Here is a 15,208-nt window from a genome sequence, read left to right as displayed (position 1 = left end):
CACAGCCCAAGAGCGATACTATTGAGTGGCAGATTCTGACTTCATTTACAAGGTCAGGAACTTGAATGAAAGCAAAAACTTTGAAGTAGGGCCCTGAAATGTTGCTGCCAGTGGACAATAACAAGCTAGTTTCAGAGGGTAACCAATGTTGGTATGCAGTAGAACAGCAAGATTTGAGTCCAGTAACACCTTAGACCAACAAGATTTTTGGGGTATGAGCTTTTAAAAGTCAAATCTTCCTTCATCAGAAGAAAAATAATTGGTTTTTATCCCTCCCCCCCGCACGCATTTCTCTACCCTAAGGAGTCTCTGAGCTGCTTACACTTGCCTTCCCTTCCTCTTCCCACAATAAACACCCTGTGAGGTAGGTGGGGCTGAGAAAGTTCTGAGAAAACAGTGACTGGACCAAGGTCACCCAACAGGCCATGTGGAGTGAGGAATCAAACCTGGTTATCCAGATTAGAGTTCTCTATACTATGCTGGATCTCTCGGGTATCTGCTGAAGGGAGCTCTGACATGAAAGGTCATTCCCCTAAAATCTTGTTGTTTTCTAAGATGCTACTGGATTTGATTCTCGCTTTAATACAAAGCTAGGTCTGACTTGGTGTTAGGTGGATTTAACTGTTATACAATATTAACATTGTATCTATGACTTTCATCAGTGAAATTATAGTTTGAAATATATGTATGTGTGTTATTTGAGTACAAGGTTTTCCAAGCTCCAGTTGCCCACCTTTCTCCTGTAGCAAAAAAAAGCCTACTTCTCATCTAATGTGAGTCACCATGTACTCCAAGTGGATAATAATTGTACTGTAAAGGTATGTCATTAGTTTTAGCTGGATAACTAGGTATTTGGCTGTGTTTGCTTGCTTATTTCTTTCAACTCTGCCAATGGTTGATTAGGCCCACAGTGTGGCTTACGTTTAAGAAACGACTATCAATAACAATAAAATTTGCCTATACCTAATTTGATACAAATTTGGCCCTTGTTGCTGTCACAGCTGTTATCAGATGAGTTTCATAATAAATGCTCATCAGGACTTTATAGATAAAATTTGGACTTCATTATTGCTTTTTGAGTTTGATTTGACCCATTTGTTAACTATATCTGAACAACTTTAGCAACACAAACCTAACAGAGGGTGTTAAAAATTATTATAATAACAAAGTGATTACAGTTGGACCAATTAGTGTTTTTGATTGAAGGCTAACCAAGTGACCACTTTTTTTATGTCTCATCAAAGTCTCCTAGACTTCTTTTACCAATACTTCCCTTGGCACCACCAAGGAGACATCAGTTACCCCTTTTTAAAGCAGAGGTGTCATGGCTCAGTTGTACAATATCTGTCTTGCAATGCAGAAGGTTCAATCCCCAGCAACATCTTCAGTTACAAGGAACAGACGGTAGTGATGTGAAGGCACTCTGCCTGAGACCTGGGAGTGTTGCTGCCAGTCTGAGTAGACAGTACTCCAGTGGCTTGTTTTTATATTATTATGTGTGTGTTTTCATTGTACACCACCTCAAGTATGACTCTGAGGAGGTAGCATAGAAATGTCCTAATTAATTAATTAATTAAAATAATTTATGGGCCAATGGTCTAATTCAGTGTAAGGTAGTTCATCTGTTTATAGCAGTGGGACTTCCTTCCTTTGGAGACATTTAACACGAAATCTGATTATCTTCTGAAAAGCAGACATTCAGTTTAAGGGTATTGTTATGCCAGTTTGGTGTTGTGGTTAAGTGCGCAGACTCTAATATGGGAGAATCAGGTTTGATTCCCCACTCCTCCACTTGCACCTGGCTGGATGACCTTGGGCAAGCTGTAGTTCTGATAAAAGCTGTTCTTGAAAAAGAGTGGTTTCTGTCAAGAGCTCTCTCAGCCCCACCTACCTCACAGGGTGTCTGTTGTGGGGAGGGGAAGGGAAAGGAGCTCTAGGACACCTTTGGGTAGTGAAGGGCGGGGTATAAATCCAATCTCCTCCTCCTCCTTCTCTTCTTCTTCTTCTTCTTGAATTCTATTTATTTTACTTGGCTATTTTATGATTAAACATTTCCTATACACCAGAAGCTTTTGGGTTTGGACCACAGAAGTAAGTAAGAAGAAAAAGAAGAGAGAAGAGATTGGATTTATACCCCGCCCTTCACTACCCAAAGGAGTCTCAGAGTGGATTACAATTTCCTTTCCCTTCCCACAACAGACACCCTGTGAGGTAGGTGGGGCTGAGAGAGAGCTCTGACAGAAAGCGCTCCAGAGAGAACAGCTCTGAAACAACTTGTAACTGACCCAAGCTCACACCAGCAACTGCTTGAGGAGAAGTGGGGAATCAAACCTGGTTCTCCCAGATTAGAGTCCACACTCCTAACGACTACACCAAACTGGGAGAGGGAGATTAAGTAAACTATAACTAAGCAAACTGTAGCTTAGGGCCTCAAATTATCTGAGTCCATTAAATGTTTAAAAAAATTAAAAGGTTTGTTGGTGATGTTATAGGGCCTCTTAAACTTAACATAGCTTAGGACCTCAGCCTGTCTTTATCTGGGCTGTAAGTAAACTATTAGTATTGGCATTCGTGGGCAAAGAGACATGAAAACCAAGAGGTACAAGTAAATCCATACAAGTAGCTCCCCTAGAGATAGGGTTGGCAGTGAACATAAGAACATAAGAGACGCCAATGTTGGATCAGGCCAAAGGCCCATCCAGTCCAACACTCTGTGTCACACAGTGGCCAGAAATACCAGTGCCATCAGGAGGTCCAGCAGTGGCCCTCCCACTGTTGACCCCCCCCCCCAAGCACCAAGAAGACAGAGCATCACTTGCCCCAGAGCCCCTATCTATACCTTGTGGCTAATATCCACTGACGGACCTCTGCTCCATATGCTTATCTAATTCCCTTTTGAAGCCGTCCATGCTTGTAGCCACCACCACTTCCTGTGGCAGTGAATTCCATGTGTTAATCACTCTTTGGGTGAAGAAGTACTTCCTTTTATCCGTTCTAACCCGACCGCTCTGCAGTTTCATGGAGTGCCCACGAGTTCTTGTATTGTGAGAAAGGGAGAAAAGTACCTCTTTCTTTACCTGCTCTTTCCCATGCATAATCTTATAAACCTCGATCATGTCACCCCTCAGTCGTCTTTTCTCCAAGCTAAAGAGCCCTAAGCGCTTTAACCTTTCCTCATAGGGAAAGTGTTCCAACCCTTTTATCATTCGAGTTGCCCTTTTCTGCACTTTTTCCAAAGCTATAATATCCTTTTTAAGGTGTGGTGACCAGAACTGCACACAGTATTCCAAATGAGGTCTCCCCATTGATTTATATAGGGGCATTATGATATTGGCTGATCTGTTTTCAATACCCTTCCTAATAATCCCCAGCATAGCATTGGCCTTCTTTATTGCAGTCACACACTGTCTCAACATTTTCAGTGAGTTATCCACTACAACTCCAAGATCTCTCTCTTGATCAGTCTCTGCCAGTTCAGACCCCATCAATGTGTATTTATATTTAGGATTTTTGGCTCCAATGTGCATCACCTTGCACTTGGCCACATTGAACCCCATTTGCCATGTTGACGCCCACTCGCCCATCCTTGACAGATCCCCTTGGAGTGCCTCACAATCCTCACTGGTTTTCACCACCCTGAACAACTTTGTATCATCCGCAAATTTAGCCACTTCACTGCTTACTCCCATCTCCAAATCATTAATGAACAAGTTAAAAAGCAGTGGACCAAGTACTGATCCCTGCGGTACCCCACTGCTTACCACCCTCCACTGAGAAAATTGCCCACCTACACTCACTCTCTGTTTTCTATGAACTAGCCAGTTTTTGATCCATAAAAGGACTTGTCCTTCTATCCCATGATTTTTGAGCTTACTTAGGAGCCTTTGATGAGGAACTTTATCAAAAGCTTTCTGGAAGTCAAGGTAAATAATATCTATTGGATCCCCCTTGTCCACATGTTTGTTCACCCCCTCAAAGAACACTAACAGGTTAGTGAGACAAGATCTTCCCTTACAGAAACCGTGCTGAGTCTGCCTCAATAGGTTTTGTTCATCTATGTGCCTACTAATTCTTTCCTTAATAATGGTTTCCACCAATTTACCCGGTATCGACGTCAGACTGACTGGCCTGTAATTTCCCGGATCTCCTCTGGAACCCTTTTTAAAGATGGGAGTGACATTAGCTACCTTCCAATCCTCAGGAATGGAGGCAGATTTTAAGGAAAGATTACATATCTTTGTCAGGAGATCTACAAGTTCACATTTGAGTTCTTTCAGAACTCTCGGATGTATGCCATCTGGGCCTGGTGATTTTTCAGTTTTTAAGTTGTCTATCAGTTTTAGGACCTCCTCTCTCATCACCTCAATCTGACTCAGGTCTTCCAACACCCCTCCTGAAATCAGTGGTTCTGGAGTGGGCAAGCACTTCTCATCTTCCACAGTGAAGACGGAGGCAAAAAATGCATTTAGCTTCTCAGCCATTTCCCTATCATCCTTCAATACTCCTTTTACCCCTTGGTCGTCCAAGGGCCCCACTGCCTCCCTGGCTGGTTTCCTGTTTCTAATGTATTTGAAGAAAGTTTTATTGTTGGTTTTTACGTTTTTTGCTATATGCTCCTCATATTCCCTTTTTGCCTGCCTGACCTCAGACTTGCATTTTATTTGCCATAGCCTGTGTTCCGTTTTATCAGCCTCACTGTGACTAGCTTTCCACTGCTTAAAGGAATTCTTTTTACTTTTTACAGCCTCCATTACTCTGTTTGTTAACCATGCAGGCTTTTTCCTATACCTGTTTGTGCCTTTCCTAACCTGCGGAATATATATTTTTTGAGCTTCTAGGATCGTAGTTTTAAATAGATCCCAAGCTTCCCCAATTGTTTTGACCCTTTCTACTTTTCCTTTCAGTTTCCTCCCCACGTGTCCCCTCATATCAGAGAAATTACCCCTTTTAAAGTTAAAAATGGTTGTGTGAGTCTTTTTGGCCAATTCTCTATTTGTACAAATGATGAACTCAACAACATTATGATCACTGTTTCCAAGCGGTGCAATCACTTTTACATCTCTCACCAGGTCTTGAGTGTTACTTAGGACCAAATCAAGGATCGCCTCTCCCCTGGTAGGTTCTGTGACCATCTGCTCCATAGCACAGTCATTTAGAGTGTCTAGAAACTCAATCTCTTTTTCCCGACTAGAACACATATTGACCCAATCAATGTGTGGGTAGTTAAAATCACCTATTATTACACAGTGTTTTTGTCTAGTTGCTATCTTTAAGGCATTCATCATTTTATAATCCTCCTCTATCTTTTGATCTGGTGGGCGATAACAAACTCCCAGTGTTAAGTTTCCTTTTGGCCCCCCTATTTCAACTCATAGAACTTCCAGAAGCGAATCCACTTCACTTAGCCTCTCAATCTTTCTAGACTTTATACCCTCTCTGACATACAGAGCCACCCCACCTCCAACCTTTCCCCCCCTATCCTTCCGATATAATATATAACCGGGAATCACCGTGTCCCACTGATTTTCCTCATCCCACCAAGTTTCTGAAATACCCACAATGTCTATTTTTCCCTCCAACACCAAGCACTCCAACTCCCCCATTTTACCTCTGACACTTCTAGCATTTGTATAGAAACAGCTGTAATTTCCCTTACAAGTTAAGCCTGCATCCTTCCTTTTGCCATCTCGAGACGTTGTCAGGCAGTCCATGTCACTAGCCATGGCCTCTGTGGACAATTTCAATCCACCTCCCTGTAGAAAAGCAACAGGTACCCCCTCATCTCTCTCAGATGAGCCAACCCGAACCAGAGACCTTTCATCTCCTGTCGGCTTTCCCCCAGCTGACCCTCCAGTATGAGAATTTGGGGAATGCGGATAAACTATTTGGCACTGAAACCATGTCCAGCATGAAACCAGAGGTAACATCATCATGTTTTGGTAATGCTCTAGGATTCACCCAAACCACTATGGTTAAACTCTGGGTGAATCCCAGGGCATTGCATCAGTGCAGTGATGTCACTTCGGATTTCATGCCAGAAGTGGCATAGCAGTTCAGCAAAATGCTGAATCACCCCCCCCCCCAATTTTTGCCCTGCCACCCTGTCAAATGGTAGGGAATGGGGACCCAGGCTGGGAGGTCTTCCACTATAGCTATAGTGGGAGACCTGCCCTCCCTACATAAAGAACCACAAAAATGGATGGCATTTGTGACCTACAAAGAATACGATGAATACAGAGCATGCCTGTATTTCAGAACAGTGCACTATCTGGTACCAGATATTGTAAAAAAGAGTGTACTAATATCTTTTACAGCACAACCCTAAGCTTGTATTTTTAGAAGAAATTTCCACTGAATTAGGCTTACTCCCAAATTCTGGTGCACAGCATTGCACCTTTGTGTTTTAGTGTGGATGGAGTATTTGTAGTAAACAGAGAGGACTGAAATATGGTAGGAAAGTAATAAGTGTGACAAAAATAGTCTCTGTTGCATGAACGGGGGAGGGGAGAAAGAGAAGGGGCGAAGAAAGAGAGAACCATGGTGCTTCTTGCCACTGCCATAAAAGTTGCATATGTAGCTATAAAAGAAGGAATCTGCACTTCTCAAACACTAGTATACTTTCACCTATTTTTGGCATGGAATTCAGAATGGATTTTAATTCTGTTCTACTTTGGTATTCTCTCTAACATTTGTGGCTTCCATGTTCATTACTCTGACCATACCCTGCAGATGGAACCAGAAAAGGTCATAAGACTGCTGTAGAGAGAGGGGGGAAAGAAAGGAGTGAAATGCAGTTCTGTATTATTATTTTTATCATGACTATATGGGGCCTGTATTGCAATCTGACAAGAGGTAACTCCATCTGACATAAATAACAAACTAAAGGGGGGGGGGAGTTTGCATTTTCTCTCAACCATCAATACCCAAGAGATCAGACATGTAGTGGTTGTGACTGAACCAACATCCAAATTACACAAGCTGTGCCACTTTCCAATGTGGGGGGAAGTGTGCAGTGTGAGATTCTGTAAAGTCTCAGTACACTATGTTAATTCATTAATATGATTTAAATTAGTAATACCATGTACAGAAACCAAACGAAAGAAGAGTAACAGGTTGTGATCTCAGATTAGAATATTCATATGTTTTGTTCCCCTCATTTTAAGATTGACTTGCGATATTTAGGTTCCATCCAGAAAAGTAAAAAAATTTAGCCAGGTTTTTTTCAAGCCATCTGTTTTCACAGCTGATTCATATGACAATGACAGGAGTGGATCATATGTATTCATTCTATCTCTCTGTTTAATTCTGTTTCTAATATCTCAGCTATAATCCAATACACTAGGGTTTTTTCCCAACAGTAATATGTATTTATCAAAGTCATTTCTAGTAAGCAAATGCTGGGTTAGCACTGAATACTAGCAGTGATCTTTTTAATACATTTGGGAATATTTCATACCTTGCCATTTCAAAGGTGTAAGCTACTAAATGTAAGCATAGTCATCAGAATTCTATCTTTCTCTTGGGATTCCTGCAAGTGAAGTTAGTCTAAAGGTGGAATAGAAGCCAATAACCTTATGAAATGTTTGTTTGGCATTGTCTTGATGCAAGTAAAAAAATAAGGCATTTTGTCCTAATGGGTGTTCTGAGGAAAACTAAATGTCTTCTTGGTTACTGTGCAACTTTGGATACTTTCTCTGGTAGTCTGTGTCTATACGACTATGCTGTAACTATAAAAGTCAAGGTGCTATTCTATTGATTGAACTACACCAAGTATTAATTAACTGTCCACTAAGATGCAGGATGTGCCTGAGCAGAAAACTTGTGTAAACACACAAATATTATGAATATCTATTGTGCCTTCACATCCAAAAGAAACTAAAACTAGAAGCACTGCCCATGGAAAACCTCACCTCTTAGGGAATTACAGAGGGATATATAAATGAGACAGTTTTACTTTGATTGAAACTGTTCTTACCTCTATCGTTGTTGGGACATCACACCTGGATGTCAAGTTTTGTGTATAGGCTTGTGAATGGCAATGGGTATACAGCTCTGCATGTAGGAGCAAGTGTTTAGGGGCTGGTTTTCCACAAGTAGGGTAGTCTGTGTGCCAACTGCACACCGAACACACCTCCTCTCAATTGTACTAACAGGCTTTAAATGACTCTGAAGAACCATTCAGTACAGAAGCGTGCATTAATCCCAGTAGATGGACGAGTCCCATTGAAATCTGCAAATTTAAGTTCCAGTGACCTCAATGAGACAATGTCACCAATTTTTGTCTGTAGTGCTGCATCTGTCATTTATATGAAGAAGAAGGAGATTGGATTCATACCCCGCCCTTCACTCAGAGTCTCAGAGCAGCTTACAAACTCCTTTCCCTTCCCCTCCCCACAACAGACACCCTGTGAGGTAGGTGTGGCTGAGAGAGCCCTTTTGAGAACTGCTCTTTCAAGAACATCTCTGACAGAACTATGGCTTGCCCAAGGTCATCCAGCAGCTGCACATGGAGGAGTGGGGAATCCAACCCAATTCTCCCATATTAGAGTCCGCGCACTTAACCACTACACCAATCCAGTTTATGTTGCCAGCAGAACATGTCACCTATTTGTGATCTGAATATGCTAGAAGAAGAAGAACCATGGAGAACTGCACTACAGGACAATAAGATGGTGTGAGGGACTACAATAGTCTGTGATGCTAAGATGAACTCACCCGATGGCCTTGATTTAAAGAGGGACACATTAAGTGACAGTCCAATTGCAGTTCCCATGACTTCCAAGACATTGTTATTCAGAGTAACATTTTTCAAAGTACAAGATGAAATGAAATTCTCTGGAATCAAAGACTTCACTTTGAAAAGTTGTGATATTTCAACAAAAGATGACAATGTGCCACTTTGGAATAATTTGTGAATGCAAATACTGTTCACCACATTGTTCCTGGGATTCTTCAGAAGTTGCACATCTCACTTTCTCAAAAATGTAGGCTGGAAAACTAATAGAATTTAAAAGGACTTTTCTTCAATGTGAGGAGCTGTAAGGGTGTTAGTTTTCTGAGACTTTATGGAATCCAATTATAAGTCTTTTTATATTCATGCACTTTTACCTGAAGAGGAGCTTTATTCTCCTTTGGTGTCATTTTCTCAGCAGGGGCTTCACCTTGACATTGGTGCTAAGTTTCAGTGCCTTTCTCATTAGAAGACAATTGCCATCAGTTTTCAAGACCTGGAGGTGGGGCCTGTTGTCACCAGCTGCTCATTCTAAAATGTTTCAGAATGTTCGGATGCTATCACACAGGTAAGCCAAGGATCATTACTCTGAAACCTTAACATATGCTGACAAACATAAAACTATGGGAAACATTGCAATAAGTTTACATGCAAGTTTAAATCTGAAATGTTTATACATTGATAGCTGTATCCTTTCACTATCCTGGTTGCTCCTGTATTTTTAAATAGGAGTATAATATACAACTGATGCTAATTATTTAATACCAGGAAAAAGGCCCGTTGTAGAAATAAATATAACGATCTCTAGAAAGAGGCTCTGGGCGGGTGCCTCGGCCTTGGACACTCAGTGTCAATTTGATGTGGCGACCTCAGCAGGGTATAATGACACTGAGTCCATCATTTTCTCCAGAGGAACTGATCCCTCACCTGGAGATTGGCAATGATGTTTCCCCAGAAGGGAATGGTTGGTTTGGAGGGTGGAGTCTATGGCTGTGTACCTGTCCAAGGTCCCATGCCTCCTGAAACCTCACCCTCTCCAGGCTCCATCCCTCACATCTCCAGGAATTTCCCACCTGGAGTTGGCAACCCTACCTCCTTCCCAGCCAATCCTCGACCTACTTTTATTTCCCCCTCACTCTTCAGCTTTCCACCCCCCACAGGCCTGCAGCCTCTCCCGTTCTCTGAAGCCCTGACTGCTACGTCACATTGGCTGTCATACGGGGGCCACCTCAGCAGCATATAAGGATACAGAGCCCACCATTTTCTCCAGGGGAACTGATCTCTGCCATCTGGAAAGCAGTTGTAATTCTGAGTGATCTCCAGCTCTCACCTGGAGATTGGACACATTTTACCTCAGAACAGCAAACTGTTTAGAATGTTGGAGGCGAGACTCAAGCAATGGAGCCAGTGGATAGGGACAGATTCTGAGTGACACACCAGGGCGCCAACCAATTCCAGAGCGTGTGGAATGTTCTAGAGAAGTGACACCACCATTTGGCTTTTATATATAAGGGAGATACTCCTTTAAGGGACAGGAATAAAGATAAACTCAGGTGGTAATTTCCTCTGAATTTGCTTTCACATTTCTTATCCCGCCCTTCCTCAAAGGACCGAAGGAAGTTATGCATGATTATCCCATCTTCCATTATTCTCACAATAACTCCGTGAGGTAGGTTAGGCTGAAAGAGAGTGGCTGGCTCAATGAACCCAATGAACATAATGGCAGAAGGGGATTTGAACTGAGGTCATCCCAGTCATAGTGTAATACTTTTAACAACATCAAACTGAATCTTACAGCAGATATATACATAAAAAGGTAAATATGAGGTTCTCATACCCATGCTTGCCTGAAGTTATAATGCCAGTGTAGTGCACAGAGGAAGGGAAGGCGGCTGTAAGCCACTTTGAAACTCCTTCAGGTAGTGAAGAGGAGGGTATAAAAACAATTCCCCCTCTCCTCTGCAGAAGAAATTTGGTGGATGGTAGGAGGATGCTTAATTTTCTCCCATATACCAGACAATTTTCTCTTACAAATGCCCCCTAGGCTGTTTGCAAACTGAGCATCCCCTGTCTACAAAAAAAAAAGCCTAACTGGAGGGGAAATGATGGAAAGGGGGCATTTACAAGGGGGAAATTAGTGGACACTGGATACAGAAGTTGATCATAACTTTCATGCCAGTTTCTGCTTTGGGCTTACAACCTTAGCAAAACAGGATTGGGAAGTGGGGAGGTAAAATTCTTTGACAGTTATAGAAAATGTGTTGCTATACCTAAGTAGATTGGTCAGACAAGCAGTTCCTATCTTTGTATCCCACACTTTGCAATTGGCACACTTGGCACAAGGATTTCTATCTTACTCTTTTTATGAAGGGATATATTACAAAAGGTGTGTACAAAGAAAGTGTACCCTCATTTAGCCCTAAGCTTTCTCCCCAATGGGGACCCAAGGCTCATCTCCTCCATTTTATCCTCACACAACCCTATGAGGTATGTTGGGTGTTATGTACTGAGACAGTTGCCTTGCAAACGATGCTGCCAGAGACAGGGTGAGCTTGGGGAGAAAATACAATAGACCACCAGGATCCTGGCAGCCACCAATAAGGATATAATGATTGTGTAAATAGCCTATTGTTGGGAGTGGGTCTGTGATGGATGTGTCAATATATGGGCTTATTAGCAGGGCTTTGGCCCTGCTAGAGTTGTCTTATGTTCTGCTGAAATCACTTAATAAACTATGAGCTGATCACTACACACGTCTAGAACCCAGTATATTTCATTGGGCAAAGAGTTACTGACTGGCCCAAGATCACCCAAATGTCCATGGCAGAGCAGAGATTCAAACATGTGTCTCCCAAATCCTGGTCTGACATTCTAGCCACTAGAGAAAGAATGGGTGTTACAGCGACCCCATTATATTTTTGCCTGTGCTGCCCACAAGAATTGGGAAATACACTAGCTATAAAGAGAAGCAAATTCTGCAGTAAAGACACTGCTGCCCCCAGAGTGGAAGTCCCATGATCCAGCTGGAAACTGAATTCTTTGTGGAGATACTTAGCCACTATACATTTCCACTGTTATGTGCAAACAATAGCTAATTATAAGCCGTATGAAAAGATTATGTGTTTTGTCAGATTGTGACGGAGTCTTTGAATGTGAGACAGTCATTGTTTAAGACATAGAAATCAAATACAGTGCACCAAACTGCCTGCAGACAAAAAATGCTGTTTCATGACACATATAATGGCTTGGAAAAATCTATGTGACCGTAATATTAACAAAGTTAATTGATGGCTTAATTAGCAATATTTAAGCCTTCCTGTCAGGATGTTAATTATATATATGAGGAATATGTTTTAAAACACATATAAAAGTTCTAAATGTCCAAATAATAAAATTTAAATGCATTGAAATAATAGAAGGCAACAATACTCTTAGATAGGTCTGTTGAATGTTAGGAAGAACCAGAACAGTTTCTGCAAAGGGATGTTCTTTCACCCACCTTCTAGAATGTCCCGGGAATGTCAAGACACATGTAAATATAGATGACTGGTATTGCTTAGTGTTGTATTTTGTAAAACTTACTGAGCAATACTTTAAAATTCTTATTAATTTATATGCACAATTTTCTTTGTAGATTTTTTTTTTTTTGCCATCTAGCCACAGCCAAATTTTGGAAACCACACAAGGCTTTCAAGATATTCACAGGTGGTTGCCTCTGTGTAGCAACCTTGGACTTCCTTGGTGTTGGATAGGACATCTTGTGAATCAGAAACTGATTAAATAGAAGAACATGAAGCAGAGGATAGGCATACTATATAGTTTCCACTTGATGACGGGGTAGTGGAACTGCTTGACCTGGCATGTGGAAGGCATGTAGCATTTATATGAAGGAATGGTGGAAAGTGCCATCAGTTTTCATCCAACTTATGGCAAACCCTGTAGGGTTTTCAAGGCCAGAAAAGGTTTGCCACTGCCTGCCCCTGCATAAGAACCCTGGTGTTTCTTGGTGATCTCCAATCCAAGTAGGAACCAGGGCTGACTCTGCTTAGACTTCAAGATCTGGTGAGATTGAGCTAGCCTTGAGCAGTGTTACACCCTTCTTAGTCCTTAGAGAGCCAGTTTGGTGTAGCGGTTAAGTGCGCAGACTCTAATCTGGGAGAACCGGGTTTGATTCCCCACTCCTCCACTTGCACCTGCTGATGTGACCTTGGGTGAGTCACAAGCTCTGGCACAGCTGTCCTTGAAAAAGAGCAGTTTGTGTCAGAGTTCTCTCAGCCCCACCCACCTCACAGGGTGTCTGTTGTGGGGAGGAACAAAGGAACTGCCTGCCCACTGGATGCTCATTAGCTTAACGTTCAAACTACAGAATATGTGCAAACACCTCCAGTGAAGGAGATTTAAGGGTGAAAGAGCCTGTAGCTTCTTCCTGACATCTTCTATTTCCTTACCTTTTCAAATCATGCCAAATAGCTTCCTGTAACACACACACCCGATATTAAACAGTTGCTTGGAAAGGCAAAAATAAATTTGAAATCCCACAGGAGGGTAGAATCCACATAGGTAAAATGTAAAGGTTCCCTTGCTCGAAAGCCAGTCAAATCCGACTCTAGGGTTGCGGTGCTCATCTCCGTTTCAAAGCCGAAGACCCAGCGCTGTCCGAAGACATTTCCGTGGTCATGTGGCTGGCATGACTAAACACCAAGGCGCACAGAACGCTGTTACCTTCCCATTGAAGTGGTACCTATTTATCTACTTGCAATTTCTTGCTTTCGAACTGCTAGGTTGGCAGGAAAGAATCCACATGGGGGACAATTAAGAGCAGAAGGGTGAGGAAAGTGCTATGCCCCCCCCCACTGGTCCTTCTCCACTCCAAATGTCCGAAGTAGCTTTCATTTTAAGAAACAGAGTGAGGAGTCAGTTGTGCACATCGGTATGCAAGAGACAGTCAGTCCTCAAGAGGCATTTGACTTGTGGCTAGAGGGCTACAGCATTGTTCTAGCTAGATTTAGGAATGGTGGCTATTATTTATTTATTTAAACAATCCGTCTTGCCATTTAACTCAGAAAGAGCCCTTGAGGCAGCTAGTGGACTGTTGGCCCTTATATAGCTGGATACAGTTGGGAGTAAATATTTTAGCATGTCTAAATATAGGTTATACTACATTATAGTTTTGATTTTCCAGAGGCAGCAGAAATAGCAACATGAGCTGTTCTGTGTATTTTTGCTATAAAATGATGTGAAGACTTCTTAAGCAAGGGAGTTGGTGGTTCCAGGGTGTTTCCCACCACCTCATGGCCAGTTCTAGTATCAACTTGTGTGGTTTAATTTTTAAGATGGGTAGCCATGGCCCCGGTCACATGGGAGGTTTTGTCCCTCAAGTGGGACGGATTGGGGGCACAGCAAACGGGCACGATCACACCGCAACACCCGGGAAGCGGCGCGCACCTGTCCCCGATCCGTCCCTTCAGGCCGAAAACGCGCAGTAAAAAAAAAACCAAGAAAATAGTAGGACCAACCTGAAACGCCACAGCGAGCGCGGCCGTGGGATCGCCGGCACACCCGTCTTCAGGAGCATTCGAGGCTCCCTGCCATACTGCGCATGCGCACACATGCGCAGTCGGCTGCCTCGCTCTCCCTTCCGTGGCTCCCCCCCCTGGCATCTGATTGTGCTGGGGAGCAACTGTGCGGCGGCTCAGGGAATCTGTCTGATCCCACCACCGCGTGTCTCTTTTGGTTTGGCTCTAAAAAGCCTCACTTTGGCCGCGTCAGTTTCCCCTGTGTGACCGAGGCCCATGTTAGTCTGTCTATAGCAGTAGAAAAAAGCAATAGTCCAGTAGCACATAAAAGTCTAACAAAATATGTGGCTGGGTATGAGTTTTCATGAGTAACTGCCCGCTTCTTCAGGTACCCAGTATCTGAAGAAGTGAACAGTGACTCACAAAAGCTCATACCCTGCCACATATTCATTTAATTTATGTGAAAGTGGTGTCATGACCAAAGAAAAGAATAATAAATTTCCACACGTGCATAAGTACTTGGCCACAATTTGTTGGAGATTCTCATTTAGAGGTTGCATTGATCTTTCCACATTCATGCCCACAAATATAACTCAGCAGATTCTGGCACTTAACAAAATGCCCAGATGCCACAATTGGCCCACAGAACTGAAACCACATGGAGCCCTTTTGATATTAGAAATATCATGTGGTATATCTGTTATCACTGCAAACAAGAGACCTCTGAGTAATGGTTCTTTGGGCTGCCTGAAGGATAATAGCATTCATTCTGTTGATGCTTCCCAGTGGAAATATCCATGGTACTACATTCAGGTGTATCAATTATTAAATGAACGAACATTTCATTGTGTGATGCAATGGTGGAACTAAGACTTGATCAATGTGTCTGTCAGACCAGAATCTGAAGCAGAGAGATGGTTTTACCAAAAACGTGGTTGGGAGGGAGGGAGGGAGGGAGGGA

This window comes from Gekko japonicus, unplaced genomic scaffold (assembly GCF_001447785.1).
Source record: "Gekko japonicus isolate JY-2015 unplaced genomic scaffold, Gekko_japonicus_V1.1 scaffold2044, whole genome shotgun sequence".
In the NCBI taxonomy this organism is placed as follows: Eukaryota; Metazoa; Chordata; class Lepidosauria; order Squamata; family Gekkonidae; genus Gekko; species Gekko japonicus.
This window is presented reverse-complemented; position numbering follows the sequence as displayed.